The following is a 21619-nucleotide window of genomic DNA, read 5'->3' as shown; positions in this document are numbered from 1 at the left end:
GATCTGGTGTGTACTGCTCAGTCGCTCCCACAGCTCCTGTTCTGCACACCCACCTGCCTAACTGGGAGCTCTTTAACTAGTTTCAGCCAGCCCCTGATTGGCTTCAGGGGTCCCAATCAACCCAGCTGTCTCCACGGCTTTCTGGAAGGATGTTAATTGGCCCCAGGTGTCTTGATTAACCTGGAGCAGCTGTCATTTGGTTACCATGGTAACAGGGATTTGTTTAGCCTGGGGCTAACATACCTGTTTCTCACTACTTTCCTATAGCCAGCTGGCCTTGCCCTGTCACAGCAGCTAATCATCCAGATGCAGACAAATTACAGTCTTACATTTCAAAAGGTAATAGAAACTTCTATAATAAGCAAGCTCTGCATATTCTTTAGGACTAACCCCAGCTAAGCAGCTGGGGATCTCGTGCTTATGCCTAAGAACTTTGCCCCCCAGAGTCCAAGCAGCATACAGATAATCAGTTCCTTCTGCATGGGGTTTTTCATCCCCTTCCTGCCATGTGCTCTGAGCTGGAAACTCAGCTAATGGGAAGTCAAGAGCACAACACCAGCCTTGTGTCTTCTTTAACATCCCATAATAGTCTCTCTGGTGTGGATGGACCTTTCCTGCCAGGCAGGGTGTAATGCATTCGTCTGTCAATCAGCACTTCACCTAGGTAAAGTCTCTCTCCTGTCTGGTGATTTACAGAGCCACAGAGGCTCACAGTGCAGCTAGTCAGATGTTAACCCAGGCAGCAACTCAGTAAAGCATTCAGTAAAGTCTAAACATGTTCTTATAATGCTAATACCTGTTTTAACAATACTAACACAGGTGAGTCAGACTGATTCCACTGTGTGTTTGTCCATGTTCAATTAAGACATAGAGGCTTTTGCAAGAGCTAACACCTCATCTGCCAGTGTCACAGGCAGGCTGGGCAGGGATGGTGTCTCTAGCCTCTGTTTGCCAGAAGCTGGGAATGGGTGACAGGGGATGGATCACTTGATGGTTACCTGTTCTGTTCATTCCCTCTGGGGCACCTGGCATTGGCCACTGAACTAGAGGGACCATTGGTCTGATGCAGTGGGCCCTTCTTATGTTCACAGTCTGTATGAGGAGTATCTACTCATTTGGACTCACTGGGGAGCCATAGAAAGAAACAAGATGTGCTGAGGCAAGAAGGCCCAGTCTCAGCACCCCCGGGTCACGCTTCCCAAAGGCTAAAACTAGGCCCTGCTGATGAAAGGGGGCACTGCCAGGAGAGACTGTATAAAGGCTGGAGCATCAAACTGTTACCGAAATATCGGGTGCGTCTAGCTGAGAGCCAATAATAGCCTGACAGGGATAAGGAAAGATTGCTTTATTCTGCAGAAGAAAGGAGAGCCCTGTAAATAGATACAGAAGACTCTGCCTGACACAAGTTTTACAGATCCTTTATACACATTCAGAGAAAGACCAATCCGTGTTAACACTTCATTGGTTGTTGCCAGACCCGTGAAACCGTTATCCGGTCAGTGAAAACCGTCTTGGAGCAAGATTTCTCTGCTTTGAGGCAGAAGAGAAAAGAGAGTTCAAAAGTTCAGGTTCCTGTGTACGTGAGGCTTCTGCTTCCCCCTACTGGCCGCTTGTAAGCTATTAAGGGGGGCCATCAGTAACTTTCACAGTCCCCCTTCGGGCATGACAATCCAAACGCAACCCAGGTTGTCAGGCCTGATACGTAATTTACGATCAAGCTGAAGAGACAGGTACTGGGTTCTCTTACGGACTGCAGAGCCTTTGGTTACAGTATTACACAGACATTTTGCACATTGCATTACTACCCAAACAATACATGGGAAGAACAGGAAGAAAATAATCCATTTGACAGTGGTACGGAAGAGACCAGTAAACCATGACCCAAGATCTGGGAGGGGGTCCTCAAAACTAAGGGTTTGATCAAGAGATACAGTGTGGAAAACAGCTGCATTTTGTTTATACATAGGTCATCCTGATATCTCGTTTTTCCCACTTCTGAGAGACGCCAGTCTATCTACACATTCTCTACACAAGGTCAAAACAACTTCTCACACAGTTTTTTTCTGCTCACCTCACACAATCCTCCCTTATACAAATCTCGCGTTATTAGGGTTACAGTTAGCCAGAGTTATGCATTAAGATCCCCTACAAATCCCTGTCAGTTCTTTCTGTGCTTTCACACTCCTCCCTTTTGTACTTCTAGTATAACAAATATTTTCAAACCTCTATTTGTATTAAGCCATGGATTTCAGATTTTACATCAGATGTTTCAACCTTAGGGGTTTTGATTGGATGTAATGACAATGCATAATTAGCATGGACATGAAAGGCATTACTTTTAGTACATCCTTTACAACTACAACAACATAATCCTAAGATAACTAATAGCAATACAAGCAATAACATTTCCATAGCAATAATATGATGGGATTGTTATACAGTTTTGGTCACAAAGCACAATACATCATACTTAGTACATAAAATAGACACTCTATAATGTGTATGAAAGGCATACTTTTCAACTTGATATATATTTTGAAACATGAATTTGCCCTTGTAGTTCAGAGATTCTTTGAACCTCTGGTAACGATGAAAGCAAATCTTGAAACCATTCAGGTACTAAACTAGTCCAATTAAAGAGTATCTGGAACCTAAGGCTACTTACACAATTCTATCTGCAGGCCAGTAAACAATATGATTGCCTGCAGTGGTAATGAGATTAAAATGTATGTCTTGCAATGTGGTGGTTTTAACATACACACAGCTATCATTAGCTTGAAAAAGTAGGTGTCCTGTCAGGATAGTTCCTTGTCCTCTGTCCTCCCAGCAAATGTTATCATGAACAGTGACGACTTCCCCTGGCTTCAGTTTATGGATACACTGAAGCTGTAGGGGTTCTTACAGCCAAAATGTCCATTGACTCCCTATTCCTATCCAAAATGTCAGGTGTTATTCTAGGGGCACTGACTATAAATCAGTTAGATATCCCAGGTGGTCTAATTTCCCAGATGTCTCGGTGAATAATCCAGTCCCACATTCATCCTCCCATGGACCTGGCAAGATTTGGTATATGGGAGCCCACCCCCCCCCAACCGATCCATATGCTTGGAAGGAGCACTGAATGTCCACACTTCCACCCAGAAAGTGTCCAAGTGTGTCTCCATGGCCACAGATCAGATGGTTCCTGATGTGTCTGTAAGGGCAGTGGGCCAAGCCTGGTGCTCAAGATCATTCCGAATGGCCATCAGCTGGTCATTCAGGAAATCCTGAATTTCTGAACATGCTAGATCCCACTGCAATGCCTTCCCAGCCTCAGTGATATTCAATACCATCTCTCTCAGTAACTTTTGGGTCATAGAACGAAGGATGGAAATGACATGTAACTCACCAACTCCAGCCTGTACTTCGGTTAGCTGAGCTCCAGAAATAAGGCTAGTGGCCTTTTCTAGTTGGCTCAATTTCTCATCATGTTCTTGGCTCTTAAAAAACATTCCAAATGGCTGCTGCACTATTAGCCCCATCCCATAGGGATCCGGTCAAGTTCCTCTTCTTCCAGAGGAAATAACCCAGGCCCTCTGTTGCGCTAATCTAATGGCAGTCTCTTGTGAGCAATTTGGGTATGTAGAGGTGATCTGGAAACTGGATAAGGGCAATGTAAATTTGGCAGTCCCTAGTGTTGTATTAATCACAGTCCATTGATGTCCTAATACATCTCTCTTTGGTGTAGTGCTACATCACATCTATTATTTAACTATTCTCAGGTACTTTCAAAAGGCATTAACATTAATAGCATAGGAGGGGGTGTATTACAGGGGTAATAGTGTAATGGAGGGGATGGCAAGGGCAACAAGGTGCCTTTGGTACTTATCATTTAAAATCCAATTAGGGAGGGTAAGACCTGCTGAAGGATTTATCCAGAACACAGGGCGCAGCATGTAGAATAAACCCCAAAATCCAATCAATACCACATTCCCAAGCAGGGGTCCCACAAATTTCTTCCTGCCGGTGTATAATTCTTTGTTTCTTCACCAGGATCAGTTCTTAATGTCCTTTCTAGTCAGGAATTCCTGGACTTTGGCAATGGCAGTGGAGTGAGTGTTCCTTCTTCTTTCCCGAAACAGTCGTAGTTCAGCATCCTACAGGGGAGAGGTTACCAGCACATCACCCTGTAATGGTTTTGCTTCTTCTAGAAAAATTCAAAGGCACAGTAGATCTGTCAGTGGACAAGGGAGAGGTTACTAGCACTTCACCTTGTCCTTTTTCCCTGCTGTCCAGAAGGCACAGCAGAGCTAGAAAAAGGAATAGGCTAATCATCAGTAGGAGAATCCTCCCGAGGTGGAGGGGTCTTTTTTTCAGTGAGAATCATGGGTCCAGGCAGTCAGTCTTTCGCACTTCGCAGCGGTGTTGGTAGTCAGCAGGACTTACTAAGGGCCTTTTCAGCATGAAGCCAAAGCAGTCTTTCATTGGTGGACCTTTACATAGATCCAGTCTCCTGGTTCCAAGGAGTGGCAGGGCTGCTAGGGTCTTTGGGTAGCGCTTCTTTACCTGTGAGAAAAGAAACCTAACACATTTCATTAGTGCCTGACAGTGTTTTGCAGATCTCATAGGTGTTTGGGCACATTCAAGCCCCCCCCCCCCCCACTTCTTGGTTGTCAGCCAAGTCTTAGCTGTGAGCAGTGTCCTTGCCTGGGGCCAGTGTCTTATCTTTAGCCTGAGCTTTCTAGCTATTTTTTTCCAGTTAATTCATTCTGTTCTTTTTCCTTCTCCCCTTCCTGGCTTCTTTTAACCTACAAAGGAAACTTCCACTCTTCACTCATACACCTTTTCCCAACCATGAACACACAAACATTGCCGTTATACAGTACATTAGTTTTATTATGCAATGTATGCCACATATACCCTTCCACTGAAGTAACTTTATTACAGGGCTTTGGAGCAACAAGCCAGGACAAGCATACCCACTTTGAGGAGTTCACTCAATATAACCTCTAGTCCAATAGCTTCCCACCATCCGCAGCCCTCTGGCTAGAAATCTGAGGTAGCCAGAAGGAGCCCATGTACAATATGGGGAGTGGGTTAACTTTTCATGTCCTTGCTTCCAAAGACTGTTGGTATGCAAATTTTAATAATTTTTTTCAATTAACAATCTGACCAATGAAGTTTCTTTTTCTTACTTAAGTAAATGTGTTAGACTTTAGTATATCACATTTTCCTGATTTATCCAAACACTTTGTATTCCAAGTTGAATAAAACAAGTATCTGCATTTAACCCTTCTGTTTGATTTTAAACTAGACTATCCTATAAAAATATTCAATACAACAATTCTGGCCACGAGACAAACACATAAGACAGGACATAGAACACAAAACATAATTCCTATTGTGCCAGTAAATGCATGGTACGTTGAATGCTGTTCAGCTGGCATCAGTTTTCTCTGATTATCTGAAAGACAAAAAACAGAGGTCTACCTTCTTCGGCTTGACAGTAACAGTGGAGAGGGCAGCTCCAGAGTCCAGAAGACAAGAATAAACGGTTCCTCTTTGACATTCCTTTCTGAACACCGGGTAAAGGCCATTTACTTAACATATAATCCAAAGGGGTAATCCTTAGAGGGTTTATCCAGAGACCCACCCATCTGTCTTCTGACACTCAAACAGAGAATTACACAGAGAGCAGAGGGAATTATGGTCTAATCCAGGTTTTCCTACTTCTATTACACTGACCGCTACAGGGGACGGGACAGAAGGATCTCAATTCAAACTCAGAGCTTCATCGCACTCAATGGCTTCCACCCCGAGGAATTATGAACGAGAGGTTCAGTTCCGCCCCCACACCTAACACCCAAATGAACAGAGCAGAAAAACAACAGTTACTGGTTAAACAGAACAGAACCAGAACCAGATAGCGAACCAGAACCAGATGGCATTTCCTTATCCTATTAGGACTCACCTTATCGGAACACGAACCGCAGGGGCCGTGGTGAAGCAGAGAAAGAGGGGCCAAACACCCCGTTGGCACCGTTCCCAGTTCGCTGCAGCCGTCTGGAGTCCAATGTCCGAGCTAGGAGAGTCCCTGTTACCGAAATATCGGGTGCGTCTTGCTGAGAGCCAATAACAGCCTGAGAGGGATAAGGAAAGATGCTTTATTCTGCAGAAGAAAGGAGAGCCCTGTAAATAGATACAGAAGACTCTGCGTGACACAAGTTTTACAGATCCTTTATACACATTCAGACAAAGACCAAGCCGTGTTAACGCTTCATTGGTGGTTGCCAGACCCCGTGAAACCGTTATCTGGTCAGTGAAAACCGGCTTGGAGCAAGATTTCTCTGCTTTGAGGCAGAAGAGAAAAGAGAGTTCAAAAGTTCAGGTTCCTGTGTACGTGAGGCTTCTGCTTCCCCCTACTGGCCGCTTGTAAGCTATTAAGGGGGGGCCCCCAGTAACTTTCACAAAACCACTTTGTAAACCTGAGAGAGCTGCCTTGGGGACAATGACAGGGAGAATCCCCAGAGTGACTCCTTGGATTCTGCTCTTCTCTGGCCTTTGGTTCTTAGAATCATAGAACTGGAAGGGACCTCGAGAGGTCATCTAGGCCAGTCCCCTGCCCTCAAGGCAGGACTCAGTATTATCTAGACAATCCCTGACAGGTTTTTGTCTAACCCGCTCTTTAAAATCCCCAATGAAGGAGATTCCACAACCTCCCTAGGGAATTTATTCAAGTGCTTAACCACCCTGACAGGGAGGTTTTTTTACCTAATCTCCATCCTAAACCACCTTTGCTGCAAGTTAAGCCCATTGCTTCTTGTCCTATCCTCAGAGATTAAGAAGAACAATTTTTCTCCAGCCACTTGAAAACTGTGATCGTGTCCCCTCTGAGTCTTCTCCAGTTTTTTTTCAATCTTCCCTCATAGGTCATGTTTTCTAGATCTTCAATCATTTTTGTTGCTCTTCTCTGGACTTTCTCTAATTTGTCCACATCTTTCTTGAAATGTGGCCCCCAGAACTGGACACACTACTCCAGTTGAGACCTAATCAGTGCGGAGTAGAGTGGAAGAATTTCTTCTCGTGTCTTGCTTACAATACTCCTGCTAATACATCCCAAAATGATACTTGCTTTTTTGCAACACTGTTGACTCCTATTTAGCTTGTGATCCACTATGACCCCCAGATCCCTTTCCACAGCACTCCTTCCTAGGCAGTCATTTCCCATTTTGTATTTGTGCAACTGATTGTTCCTTCCTAAATGAAGTACTTTGGATTTGTCCTTATTGAATTTCATCCTGTTTACTTCAGACCATTTCTCCAGTTTGTCCAGATCATTTTAAATTTCAGTTCTATCCTCCAAAGCACTTGCAACCCCTCCCAGCTTGGTATCACCCGCAAACTTGATAAGTGTAAGAGAGAGACTCTGCTGCTGGGAGGGTTTCACCATGTGTCAGAGGGTCACACCCTGGTGGGAGGGGGCTAGGCCTGTACTGGGATAAGGTCACTCTGTGCTTCACAGTGTGGCAGAACCTAGAGTGTCCATTAGCAGGCGAAAATTCTGGGAGGAATCAACATGTGGAAAGGACAAAAACCCTGTCTGAATTCTCTCACATTGCCCTTCTCGCCTTGGCAGGCTACAGAATAACGTCCACGTTTCGCTCCAGATCATCCCCTCCTCCCAGGGGGAAGGAAATGGCTGCAATGGAGCTGGCTCAGGTAAGGGATTCTCAGGGAGCTGGTGGTGGGTTCTGCTTGGAGGGAGAGAATCAGTAAATGTATAGGAGGGTGGGAGCCAGTAATGAGCTGCCAAAATATTAACAGGTTCCCTCCTCCTCACCTCACGAGGGGGTCATGCCCCATCCTACCCCCCCCGTGCTCCTTGACACCCCCCGACCCATCCACCCCCTTTCCTGTCCCCTGACTGCCCCCTGCCACCCCATCAAACCCCTCCTCTCATTCTTGATGCCCCCCCAGAGCCTCTGCCCCATCCAACCACGCCTTCTCTCTGTCCCTGACTGCCCCCCAGCACCTCATCCAACCCCTGCTCCTTCCTGACTGCCCCCCGGGACCCTTGCTCGCAATCAATCCCCTTGTTCCCTGCCCTCTGACCGCCCTGACCCCATCCACCCCCCCACAACCCACCGAACACCCCCTCCCTGCCCCCTTACCACACTGTCGGGGGCCAGGACCAGGTCCTGACTGGGCCGCAGGACCCGACTCCCCGAGCCGGACTGGAGCCGCTCGGCTGGGACCGGTGCTGCAGGGCCCGAGCTGGACCAGGTCGGAGCCACTCGGCTGGGACCAGCCCGAGCCAGGGGTGCTTGGCCGGGACCCGGCTGGGACGCTCGGCCGGGGCCAGGGGGAACTATTAACTAAGGTTTGTAACCTGTCCTTTAAATCGGCTTCGGTAGCCAGTGACTGGAAGTTAGCTAATGTAACGCCAATATTTAAAAAGGGTTTTAGAGGTGAGCCCGGCAATTACAGACCGGTAAGTCTAACGTCGGTACCGGGCAAATTAGTCGAAACAATAGTTAAGAATAAAATTGTCAGACACATAGAAAAACATAAACTGTTGAGCAATAGTCAATATGGTTTCTGTAAAGGGAAATCATGTCTTACTAATCTATTAGAGTTCTTTGAAGGGGTCAACAAACATGTGGACAAGGGGGATCCAGTGGACATATTGTACTTAGATTTCCAGAAAGCCTTTGACAAGGTCCGTCACCAAAGGCTCTTACGTAAATTAAGCTGTCATGGGATAAAAGGGAAGATCCTTTCATGGACTGAGAACTGGTTAAAGGACAGGGAACAAAGGGTAGGAATTAATGGTAAATTCTCAGAATGGAGAGGGGTAACTAGTGGTGTTCCCCAAGGGTCAGTCCTAGGACCAATCCTATTCAATTTATTCATAACTGATCTGGAGAAAGGGGTAAACAGTGAGGTGGCAAAATTTGCAGATGATACTAAACTACTCAAGATAGTTAAGACCAAAGCAGATTGTGTAGAACTTCAAAAAGATCTCACAAAACTAAGTGATTGGGCAACAAAATGGCAAATAAAATTTAATGTGGATAAATGTAAAGTAATGCACATTGGAAAAAATAACCCCAACTGTACATACAATATGATGGGGGCTAATTTAGCTACAATGTGTCAGGAAAAAGATCTTGGAGTCATCGTGGATAGTTCTCTGAAGATGTCCGCAGCGTGCAGAGGCAGTCAAAAAAGTAAACAGGATGTTAGGAATCATTAAAAAGGGGATAGAGAATAAGACTGAGTGTATATTATTGCCATTATATAAATCCATGGTACGCCCACATCTCGAATACTGTGTACAGATGTGGTCTCCTCACCTCAAAAAAGATATTCTAGCACTAGAAAAGGTTCAGAAAAGGGCAACTAAAATGATTAGGAGGTTGGAGAGGGTCCCATATGAGGAGAGATTAAAGAGGCTAGGTCTCTTCAGCTTGGAAAAGAGGAGACTAAGGGGGGATATGATAGAGGTATATAAAATCATGAGTGATGTTGAGAAAGTGGATAAGGAAAAGTTATTTACTTATTCCCATAATACAAGAACTAGGGGTCACCAAATGAAATTAATAGGCAGCAGGTTTAAAACAAATAAAAGGAAGTTCTTCTTCACGCAGCGCACAGTTAATTTGTGGAACTCCTTACCTGAGGAGGTTGTGAAGGCTAGGACTATAGCAATGTTTAAAAGGGAACTGGATAACTTCATGGTGGCTAAGTCCATAAATGGCTATTAGCCAGGATGGGTAAGGGTGTCCCTAGCCTCTGTTCGTCAGAGGATGGAGATGGATGGCAGGAGAGAGATCACTTGATCATTGTCTGTTAGGTTCACTCCCTCTGGGGCACCTGGCATTGGCCACTGTCGGTAGACAGATACTGGGCTGGATGGACCTTTGGTCTGACCCGGTACGGCCGTTCTTATGTTCTAGCCGCTCAGGTGGAACCGGACTGGGCCGCGCGCGTCCCCCCCGGCCCCGGCTTACCTGCCTGCTGCTTGTTTCAGGCTTCCCGTGAACATTTGATTCGTGGGAAGCAGGGGAGGGGGAGGAGAAGGAGGGCGGAGTGTTCAGAGGAGAGGGGGAGGTGAGCTGGGGCCAGCGGCCAGGTGGACAGCTGCCCGAGCCTTTGTTAAATTTAAAAGTTTTTTAGAACCAGTTGTCCTGGAACAATCGGTTCTAAAAAGGCTTCTAAATTTAACAACCGGTTCATGCGACCCAGCTGGAGCTCACCACTGGTGGGAGCTGCTAGAGGTGGTGGGAGGCAGGAAATATCTTGGGTGGAGAAAGGAAGGGGACAGGATGTGACAAACCTGCTGAGACTTGTGTACTCTAGGGTGCGATGGGTTGTCACCCCACTGTGCCCTCTAACCCTCAAGCCGGGCTGGCCCTTCTCACACTGCTTTGCTGGAGATTCAGCCAGCCTCTCCAGGCCCTGTTATCACCCAACACGACAGCAGGTGGCGGCATGCAGCCAACTAAGCTACCTGAGTGCTTTACCTAAGCCACTCAAGGAGAGAGAGAAGACAACAGCCAATTTCCCAGCGATAAGTATTAGCAAACAGATCAAAGCAGATTACTTAGCAAACAACCAAAAACTCAAACCAAGCCTAACATACTAGATGGATAGAATTTGAATTAGCAATTTCTCACCCTGACTGATGCTACAAGCAGCCCACCAAGTTTCCATACACAAGCTAGAAATCCCTTTACCCTGGGACAGCACTTCCCCCAGTTCAGTCTTTGTTCCTCAGGTGCTTCCAGGAGTTCTCTTGTCTGGGGAATGAGGCCAAGAGATGATGTCACACCCCACCTTATGTAGCTTTTCCATATGGCAGGAACCCTTTTTTCTAAACTCAGTTCCCAGTCCAGTTTGTGGAAAAATACAGGTACCAAAATGAAGTTCATTGTCATGTGGTCTGGTCACATGCTCTAGCATGTCCTGCTGAGTCATAGCAGCCATAACTCATAGGCTGGTTGAAACATTCACAGGAAGGCTAAGCTCTTCCACAGTCCATTGTCTTTGTTGATGAGCCATGAACACTGTCTGGCTTCTTCATTGTTGTACCTGAAAGGCTCGTTGTGGCTGTTACCCAGAGTAAGCACATTTGAAAGACAGATACAGAGTCAATATCCATAACTTCAGATACAAACATGATCCATGCACACAGGTAGGATAATCATATTCAGCAAATCATAACTTTTCCAGTGACACCGCACATGGCTCATCTTGTACAAAATGCCTCATGTCCTAATCATATTATAATCCTGCCACTATGCTGAATATGGGCTGTAGTGTCAGATAGGTCCTAATGTCAAGGCTCAAGTGCAGAGAATGAAACTTCCCGTCTTTGTGGAACAGGAAATAACCCTCTAGTCAGGACTGGGAAAATTTCCCAGACTCCCAGTGCTGAAGCCTGAAGCTACTGACACTTCATTAGTTACCCCCACCCCCAGTCTTTGTGGCAACTGCAAACGTTATCGGTGATGATTTTATATTCTCTTCCAGGTCATTGATAAGAATGTTAAATAGCACAGGGCCAAGATCCAATCCTTGTGGGAACCCCCTAGAAAGAAATCCACTCGACCATGGTTCCCCATTTACAATCATAGTTTTTAATCTATTTAATGTATGCCGTGTGTATTTTGTACCTTTCTAGTCAAAATATTGTGCTGAACCAACTCATATGCCTACATATATTACATCAGTACTATTAGCTGCAACCAAACTTTTGATCTCATCCAATAAGGATATCCAGTTAGTTTGACAGGATCTATTGTGTCTAAACCTTTTAATGGGTACTAATTATATTACTATCCTTTCTTTATTAATGAAATCCAGTATTGGCTGCTCCATTCTCTTGCCCAGTATCGATTTCAGACTGACAAACATATAAATAGCTGCGTCATCTCTTTTATACTTTTAAAATATTGGCACAGCATTAGCTTTATTCCAGTCTTCTGGAATTTCCCAAGTGTTCCAAGTCCTAATTAAAATCAACATTAACAGTCCACCACGCTCCTCCAGCAGGTCTTTCAAAACTCTAGTTATCTGGACCCACTGATTTAAAGACATCTGACTTTAATAGCTGCTGTTTAACATCCTCGTGAGTTACTTTTGGAATGGAAAGACTGTCAGCGTCAACGTCTTATGATATGAGTTACATCATCTGTTTTTCTACAAATCCAGGAGAGAAATATTTATTGAACATTTTTACCTCTTCTGCATTATTTTGATGATTCTGCCATTTCCATCTAGTAATTTACCACTACCATTGTTAGGATTAATTTTGTACTTTTAAAAACTTCCTTCTTATTTTCATTGGTTGATCATTGATTTCTGATAGCTTCCCTTGCTAGCTTTCTACAATTCTGACCTTCTAACTTAGATTCTTTACTATTGACTTCCCCTTTCTTCCATATATTTTATGTGGAGAGTGTTGGGATTCCTACCAGGGAGCCACTAGCAGGGTCCAGAGACAGCCCCACCTCCTATATCTATCTCTGGCTAGTAGCTATGTAACAAATGTGAAGACCCTGCTTCCATCTGTCAGCTGGGAGACACAGAGGTTCTCTCTTTCCACCCTCTGATGCCTCCTGGCTGCTCTAAGCAAGGTGAGGTGGGACTCTGTTAACATGTGCCTCCCAGAGCTTCCATTCACCTGATGCTGCTGTTCTGTGAGTAGTGGGGTTGTGAGTGGGGCAGCAGGTCCTGAGTGTTGGACTCTTGCTCTTTCAGGGGCCGGTGACCTTCGAGGAGGTAGCTGTATATTTCACCAAGGAGGAATGGACTCTGCTGGACCCCACTCAGAGAGCCCTCCACAGGGATGTCATGCAGGAGAACTATGAGACGGTGACCTCACTGGGTAAGGAGTCCTGTCCCTGGGTTATTAAAGCTGTGGGGTCTCTAAAGAACCTGAGCAGTAATAACTTTATTCATCATCCAAGTTTGACAAGTTTCTTTGCCCCCTTTTTTCCTTATCTTCCATATACAAGCAGGCAGCAGGGAGGAGGAGGTAATGAGAGATGAGGAGGGAACAGAAGAAGCTCCCAAGGTATCGGGAGGTGATGCCAGCTGCCAGTAATGGGAAGAAGGAGAGGGGAGTGTGAAGGAAGGGCACCCAGGAAGTGGGCTGGGTGGGTCAGTGGGAGGAGGAGAGGTTTGGGGATCTAGAGCTGTGGGGGATCCCAGACCTTTAACCCTGAATCCGTACCCAAACCTCAGGTAAATCCCAGACTTCAGCATAACCACTCTCACAAAGCCTCAACTTAATATAAGGCCCTGAACTGTAGCAAGCTTAAGCTACGTTTACTAAATCGAATCACTAAATCGACCAGGCTGGATCGATCTCAGAGTGTCAATCCCGGCTGTAGTGTCGACCTGCCCTTAATAACCCATTTATCTATGTTCACCTCCTTGCCCCTCCACGCATGTTCCAAGCTAATAAGCAATTCTCTGAGAATGACATCTTACCTCTAGTGAGTATGAAATTGCCCACAAGACGTGAGACTAGGTCATAGATCGTAAAATCAGGTCGGGGTCAAGAAGAGTGAGAGTTTGGAGAGAGTCTTGTCCCCCCTCTCCCCATCTGCAGCAGCCACAAGCTGTCTTCCCTCCCGGCTCCTTGGATCTCTGAGCCTGTCCCTCCTGAGGCTGCGTGGCCCAGTTCTTGTTTCTGACCTTCTCCTTTTCCGGAAGAATGAGAGGCTGTTGCTCCTGAATGTTAGTGTGTAATTCCCCAGCCTTCTCCTCCCACTGGGGGAGTTTAATTCTCCCTCCCGTTACCCCTGAGTCACTAGATTTCCTAATTCCCCAAAATGTGCTTTTGCGATGTCATAGTTCTGGGGTAGCGAAGCCTTTGACCTGCCTCCATGGTCTGCTCACGGAATGGCCCCTCAGGTATCAGGCCTCCAGCCAGCCCCTCTCTGTGGGCAGGGACCCACATGCCTCTCCTTTTTGACCAGGGTTTGAGGATTGCAGCTTGTCCTCCACTGTGTTCGCTGGACTAACGTCCAGTTCCTGTGCTTTGCTTTCTCTCCAGGGTCTGTGAGCAGTGCGTCTGAGATAGAGGTGGGACTTTTGGTGATACTTGTATGATGCCAATGCACACCTCAGTTTCCTGCTGTGATTGGTATTGCTATGATTCTAAAGAGCAGGAGACGTGAGGTGTTTTGTCATGTAGCTGTCATGGGGTGATATGAATGGGTCATTAAGGACTGGCTGGGAGTAACCTACATCAATGGAATACCCGACAGAGACAAGGGAATGATTGTCACCCAGGGCCGCCCAGAGGATTCAGGGGGCCTGGGGTCTTTGGCGGCGTGTCCCCCTTATCCGCTCTGACACCACCGAGCATTTACCCTGTGTCCCCCTTACCAGCTCTGATGCCGCAGAGCATTTATCCTGTGTCCCCTGTTCCTGTTCCCCCTCCTGTTTGACTCAGTTTATATAGTAATATGCTCAGCTATATCTTTGCTTAACCAATCATTGTATTGAAATTTAACTAACCAATCCTAACACATTGAAACATAATTCTCTAACCAATTGTATCCCACTACCCTAATTAACTTACACTTAGCAAAATTAATTGTACAGCAGACAAAACCAGTTAGACAACCAGACTGATTAACATTGTAAAAGTGGTGGCCATAAAAATAAAACAATACAGAAATGAGGGTTTCACAACCACAAGCATTGAGAAGTGATTTCTTGCCAGATAGGCTGCTGTCAAACTAAGTTTTCTTTAACCATCTTAAGATCTGTTTCTTTATCTGGTGGTGATGGGCACTATCGGGACAGGATCATCTTCCTTACAGCCCAATAGCACCTTATTTCAGTGTGACTGGTTTGGGATGTGAGGGTGTGACCCTTCGCTTCCCAGGTTATGGCTGCCCCTGCTGCTTAGCCAAAGGCCTTAGCCTAAGAACAAGGCCTCAGACGGTCACAGTAAGAGAAGGCCCTTACAAATACAGACAGTGATTTTGATTCTTTGTGTTGTCAGAGCGGTACCGGTGTGGTGCTCTGCTGTCTCCTTGTTGATATCACTCGGCTGCGTGTGTGAGTCCCTCTGTGTGCTGCCCCAGCTCTGCAGAAGCTGACACAGCAGACCCGACGAGAATCCCCAATGACCACAGAGTCCAGTAAGATGCAAAGCCACATCGGGCTAGGTTTATTGCGACCTCGGACACAATTGCAGTTCCCTGTAGGTTTCTTAGCCTAATTCAGGGCATACTACGAGAAAGTGCCTCTTGGCAAGGACCCGGCTTAGTGGCGGGACTTTCCACTCCCCCTACGGCCGGACAAAGGCACCTCCCCAGGGATGCATTCTTATACACAGGTACAAACAAGTTACACATCACACCTGACGTATTGAGGTACAACCTCTCTACGTAGCAAGTTACAACCCTTCTACGTATTAAGGCACCGCCTTCTACCTTGTACATGTTGGTTCGTACAAAACAACTCTATCCATCATTTTACCCTTTTGCCCCTGTCATTGGGATGGGTCGGCCTATCCTTTTGTTATCTATGGAATGTTTCGGTATAATATGTTCTAATACTGTGTTTATCCTTTGATATGCTAGGTGAATATGTATTTCTGCAGCATCAGCCCTTTTCCTGCCAGCTTCTGTGAGCAGGGCCTACCTCTGGCTCACAGCTTAACTTTGCTTTATGTTAGCAAAGTCTTGACCATTACTTTAGTTCAGGCCTCTGGCCTCATACTGGGCCTTTATTAGGGCCTGCACTTACTACATTCCCCCGCTTTTTGTCTTTTTATGGGGAGGATGTTTACCCATCGTCCCGGAAAAGCATAATGTACGGACTAAAGATAACCCAGTGGGCTAAACACTGTTATGTGGTTACCTTATTTTACCATCCATACACTCATGCCCCATTTGTCTGTTTAGTCTGCACATTCCCTCGTACGACTGGCAGACAGTTTTCATTATCCAATTCATTTAGGACCCTTATGGTGGGCCTGGGAATGTTAGGCCCGGGACCATGACTGAGGAATGTAACATTATGATTGAGCCTTAGAGGCACTCCCAAATAATTAATATATATGAATTATATGGATATGGCATATATATTTGTAGTGTGTATGGGCATATATGTATAGCATGTATGTGTATATATGACCCCACCTTATATCCAAACATAACCATGTTTTTCCAGTCTGCTGGTGTACTCTGGCCCTTTTACTTTGGTGACACAGATAGACACACACCCCTATTAGGGCAATTTCAGTGACTATCTCTCTCATTATTAGTAGTAGGCTGAGTGTTTTAAAATACTGGGATAGGGATTATGATAGTGTGTCCCACAGTGTATATGAGAAGTAAAACAGAAATTTGGAGTAGTGACACTACCACTGAGGCCTTTATATATAAATATATTGTAATTAGTTACTACACAGTACTGTCCATTCATGTTATAGGTTATCCTTAAAGCTGGTTGTCACCCTCTAGTTAGCTTCACTGGGCAGGAAACAGAAGTGGGTAGCTTCTCTGTTCCATCGGTTGATGTAGATCCAGTTGTTTCTTATGGATGCTGTATTCCAGATACCCTACTGAATGGACAGTAACCAATTTATTAAATATTGCTGTGTCTGGATTTAATATTGGTACCCAGACACTGAACAAGATTGTTTTGAATAACATGTGCCTCAGTTAGGATGCAGTGTTACTGACCCAAATTATGACTGGTACTAACAGGCAATTTGTTTACCCAATTTGTAGTTACTATGTAACTTAGTTTCTTTACCAATTTGTTTTTTCCTTGTCTTCATGTTGTTTGCTGCCATTTGTTTGTTGATTTGTACCTGTGTGTTGGTTAAACAGTTTAGCAGGGTTATACATATTGCACAGCAGTAATACAATACAATAATAATACACAGTACAATAATAATACAGCAGTACAGTAATAATACAGTAGTACAGTGATAATACAGTTGTTTTTACACAGTAACCAAGTTGAAATTAAATGACAGTTTTTCTGGTCCAGCTAGTGGTTTTTAGCTGATTATTAAATTAATTGTCCATATATTGTAGATAGAGGTGTAATTGACCAGTCTCTTATTTATAAAACACTTCATTTTTCTTTTCTTGATGCTTGGGGGTTTCTTCACTGTATACAGATATGAACTGGTGTCTTCAGGGTGTGATATTTTCTGGTGTCTTTGGTCTGTGGGATGCAACTTAAACAACTTTTGTTAGTTAACATAGTAAAGTTTTTTGTTTGCTTTTCAGTAACCCAAACTTAATACACAGTTTTGACTTAGTTTGTTTACAATGTAATAAGAACAATGTAATAGGGACCGAGTCTTTTATAACACAAGCTATACTTTTGCAATTGTTGTATAGACATTCATTTTTATTTGGGGTGCATTACTAATATTTAATACTAAATGTCATACTTAATGGCTAAAATAAATGTTCATAATCTTCCATGAGAAGGTGTATTGCTTTCCCTTGCTGAACACTTTGTTTCAGCAAAAGAGTTAGTAATATAATTTTAACTAGCTTTTATAGAGTTAATTTGCTTGTGATACCAACTTTATTCTTGTTAACTGTTTAGAAGCACAAACCTTAACAACCATTGCTTCCCATTAACATAACATAACAAAAGAAAAGCATATAAAATTAAACCAACTATAAAATTAAACCAAAATAAATTTTAAATACAGATACATGCAAATACTTTGAGGGTATTTGAGGGTATATTTTTATGATGCTTTGCCATGTTTGGGAGCCAAAGGTGGGAAACCTGTTGAAAATGTTAAAACCTTGTTAGGTTAAAATTGTTTGGTTAGCTTTATGCATAAATTGTTATTTTAAAACATCTTGGTTATGACATTGTTATAACTATATTTAAAAATGCAAACAAGTTTATAAAAAGCCCAAACAAGAAATTGACATTTTGTTAGTATTATCTTTACCTTAACGTTGAGGTTTCCCCTTACATTTTTTTTCTTTGAATAACAATTTAAAAAAAACCTTAAAAAACAAAACTGTGATTGATAAAAGAGAATTCTTTTTGTTTGCAATTGCATTATTTGTTGAGGCAAAAATATATGTACATATATTTGTAACTGAAACCTTTTTGAACTTTGCACAAAAAGTTGGTGCTAATAATACTGTGATTACACCCCAACCATGATTTTAAAATAGTGTGGTACCACATTTCATATATATTTTTGAAAGGGTATAAAATTGACTTTTGTTGCAACAAAATAAAAATAATTAAAAAAAAAAATAGTCACGTGACACACACAACATAGACACAAAACACACACATGACATACAGGACAAACTTACAATTAAAAACAAATGGCGCCAAAATTCTATTCATAACTATACAAAATAACACAACCAAAAATAAAAAGTAAAATGTTATTACCTTATTTAAAACTTGTAGTATAAATTTGATTAAAAACAAATTGTTTGCCAAATGTACTGTATTAATTTGTTAACAAGGAATTTTGCATTACTTTATATTTAACATTATTTTAAAACTCTGCTATATGGAAATAAAAAAAAGGCCCATGTTTTAAATATTAGTTAGTGCTTAGGATTATAAGCAGAGAGTGCATTTCTGTTGCTTGGCAACCATATCTTCAAGAAAGTTAGGAATAATTCCAGCTGTTGCATTCCTGAAGGGTTAAAATAATTAATTTACTGGATTTAAAGTTTTTACCTTGTTTTGTTTTTGTTTCTTGTTTTGTTCTGTTTTTAATTGCTTTATTTTTTGGAGATTTGTGTAAAAACTGTAACTCTTAACTTTTAAAACAAAAAAGACGGAGGGGGGAAGGGGGGAAGGAGGGGGGGTGAAGAGCAACCTAGGAAGGTAGCGAGACCTGAGCCAAGAGAGATTAACTCCATCAAGGTATTTGAAAGTACAAGCAGCAGCAGCAAATTTAGCAAACTGAAACAAATTTAGCAAACTGTCCTAACATATAAAGGACAAAACTTAATTGGTATGTACAAATATTTAAGAAACAAGGTTATATTTTTAGATATGAGCGCGAGTGTGGTTCCATGGGTCAAAGCAATTGGGAACCTGCACAGTTGGGAATTGCGCCCCTGGTTTTTATCCTGGCTGTGAGAGGAGATTGGGGGTAGTTACCTGCTCTTGTAAAACCTGAATTTGTTCCCCCAGTGTCTGTTGCTTTTGTGTGCATGCCAAATGGATAGTGGGAGTGCCCTTTTTTGCTGCAATTAACTGTTTTTGGGCAGCTCCATGTGTTAATGCATTAATTTTAGGTGTTAACCTGCTTAAATTCAGTTTTTTACTTTGGAATTCTTTTTTATTCACTCCTCTGCGATCGAGTCGCAGCTCCTGTGTCCTAATGTGCTCTGTGAACTGTTCCATTTTTTCCTTCATTTGATTTACCAATTTAATGAGAGTATTGTTTGCTACTCTTTCCTTCTGTGCACTTACTTGTCCCGTTCTGACAGGCACCAGTCTAGGTTCCGGTTTAAGTTTAACTGGAACCTGGCTTTTATCATAAGGTGATGGTTGCAATGCAGTGGACCCAGTTTTATTTTTTAATTTTACTAGGGCCACCTTTTTTCATTTCTGTCCCCATTCTTCAGGCACAGGGTAGCTACCTGAAGCCTGCTGTTTACCACCAATATTTATAACAGGGGATGGCACATGTATTTTTTGTAGGTTCCTTACAGCTGTTTCCAGTGTTTTACTTTGTTCCTGTACTGGTTGTCTCTGGGCTGCTTGCCACCCTGCAAGGGGGGTGGGAGCATTCCAGGGCTGTGTAGCTTCTTTTGATTCTTTTAACTCTTTCTTTGTTACTGTTACTTGCTTGGCCAGCATGCCAGCATGCTGTTTAAGCCATTTCACTGCCATAGACAGGAGTTGCAAAATTCTTGCTTTTTTACTTCTATTACTATTTCTCAGAGCCTCGGTCTGTACCGTCGCTCTACATATGCCAGTCCATGTTTCCCCACTCTCTTTTTTAAATTCATAAGGACCCCCTTTACTGGCAATCCAGCGGGTCCAGGAGTTATCAAACTCCGTGGGGATTAAAAGGGAGGGGATAAGGGGGTTCCCTAGCTCGAGGTTTACTGCCATGTTGGATTGCGATTCTTACCACGGCAGGCTCGCTTACTCACCAGATCAGCGGTCGGGGTCACCAGTGTTGTCAGAGCGGTACCGGTGTGGTGCTCTGCTGTCTCCTTGTTGATATCACTCGGCTGCGTGTGTGAGTCCCTCTGTGTGCTGCCCCAGCTCTGCAGAAGCTGACACAGCAGACCCGACGAGAATCCCCAATGACCACAGAGTCCAGTAAGATGCAAAGCCACATCGGGCTAGGTTTATTGCGACCTCGGACACAATTGCAGTTCCCTGTAGGTTTCTTAGCCTAATTCAGGGCATACTACGAGAAAGTGCCTCTTGGCAAGGACCCGGCTTAGTGGCGGGACTTTCCACTCCCCCTACGGCCGGACAAAGGCACCTCCCCAGGGATGCATTCTTATACACAGGTACAAACAAGTTACACATCACACCTGACGTATTGAGGTACAACCTCTCTACGTAGCAAGTTACAACCCTTCTACGTATTAAGGCACCGCCTTCTACCTTGTACATGTTGGTTCGTACAAAACAACTCTATCCATCATTTTACCCTTTTGCCCCTGTCATTGGGATGGGTCGGCCTGTCCTTTTGTTATCTATGGAATGTTTCGGTATAATATGTTCTAATACTGTGTTTATCCTTTGATATGCTAGGTGAATATGTATTTCTGCAGCATCAGCCCTTTTCCTGCCAGCTTCTGTGAGCAGGGCCTACCTCTGGCTCACAGCTTAACTTTGCTTTATGTTAGCAAAGTCTTGACCATTACTTTAGTTCAGGCCTCTGGCCTCATACTGGGCCTTTATTAGGGCCTGCACTTACTACACTTTGTTTTCGTACTCCTGTAACTAGCTAAGTGATAAAAATGCCCCTAAGTTCTTAAACTATAGGCTTTACAGGCTGGCCTGAATATCTCTATTCTAACAGTGGGGTCTATCCCTTCCCCCATTCTGTGTCTGTCTTGTCTATTCATATTGTAAATTCTTCAGGGCATGGGCCATCTACTATTCTGTGTTTGTACTTCTCCTAGCACAATGGGGACCCACTGTTAGTTGGTCCTTAGGCAAGGTAATGAATATGATTTATAATCATAATAATTCTCCTGCCACTTTGAGCCAAGAAAGCTGGCCTTGGGATGTTACTGCTTAAAAATGAGCTGGGGGTTAAAACCATGGACTATTCTTTGTGACAAGTATCCCACAAATTCCACTGACCTCCCTGGTTTTCTTTGCCTGCAGTAGGGTTTCCAGTTTCCAAACCTGATGTGATCTCGCAGCTGGAACGAGGGGAAGAGCCGTGGGTCCCAGACCTCCAGGGCTCTGAGAAAGAAGTGCTTCCAAGAGCTGCCTGCACAGGTGAGGAATTGGTTAAACCAACTCAATAACTGTGTGGGAATGCAGGAAACATTTGGGATGCCCTACAAAGACCCTGTGAGCTCTCCAAGTTCAGGATTGTTCTCTGCAGATGTGGAATCATTATGGCAGATCTCACTCATGGCTTCCCTCCTATTCTGACTGACAACTG

The 21619-nt window shown here is 43.9% G+C and overlaps 1 long non-coding RNA gene across 1 annotated transcript; it reads left to right on the top strand.

The window, feature by feature from the left end:
* The first annotated feature begins 7636 nt into the window (after positions 1-7636).
* Positions 7637-21390, top strand: LOC120381595. Its single transcript, XR_005588104.1, has 3 exons — positions 7637-7698; positions 12745-12871; positions 21334-21390. It is a non-coding gene; the product is annotated as an uncharacterized LOC120381595 (long non-coding RNA).
* The last annotated feature ends 229 nt before the right edge of the window (positions 21391-21619 follow it).

This window comes from Mauremys reevesii, linkage group 14, assembly GCF_016161935.1.
Source record: "Mauremys reevesii isolate NIE-2019 linkage group 14, ASM1616193v1, whole genome shotgun sequence".
NCBI classification, from domain to species: Eukaryota; Metazoa; Chordata; order Testudines; family Geoemydidae; genus Mauremys; species Mauremys reevesii.
Note: the sequence above shows the minus strand (reverse complement) of the source record. Positions and strands in the feature narration are given on the sequence as shown.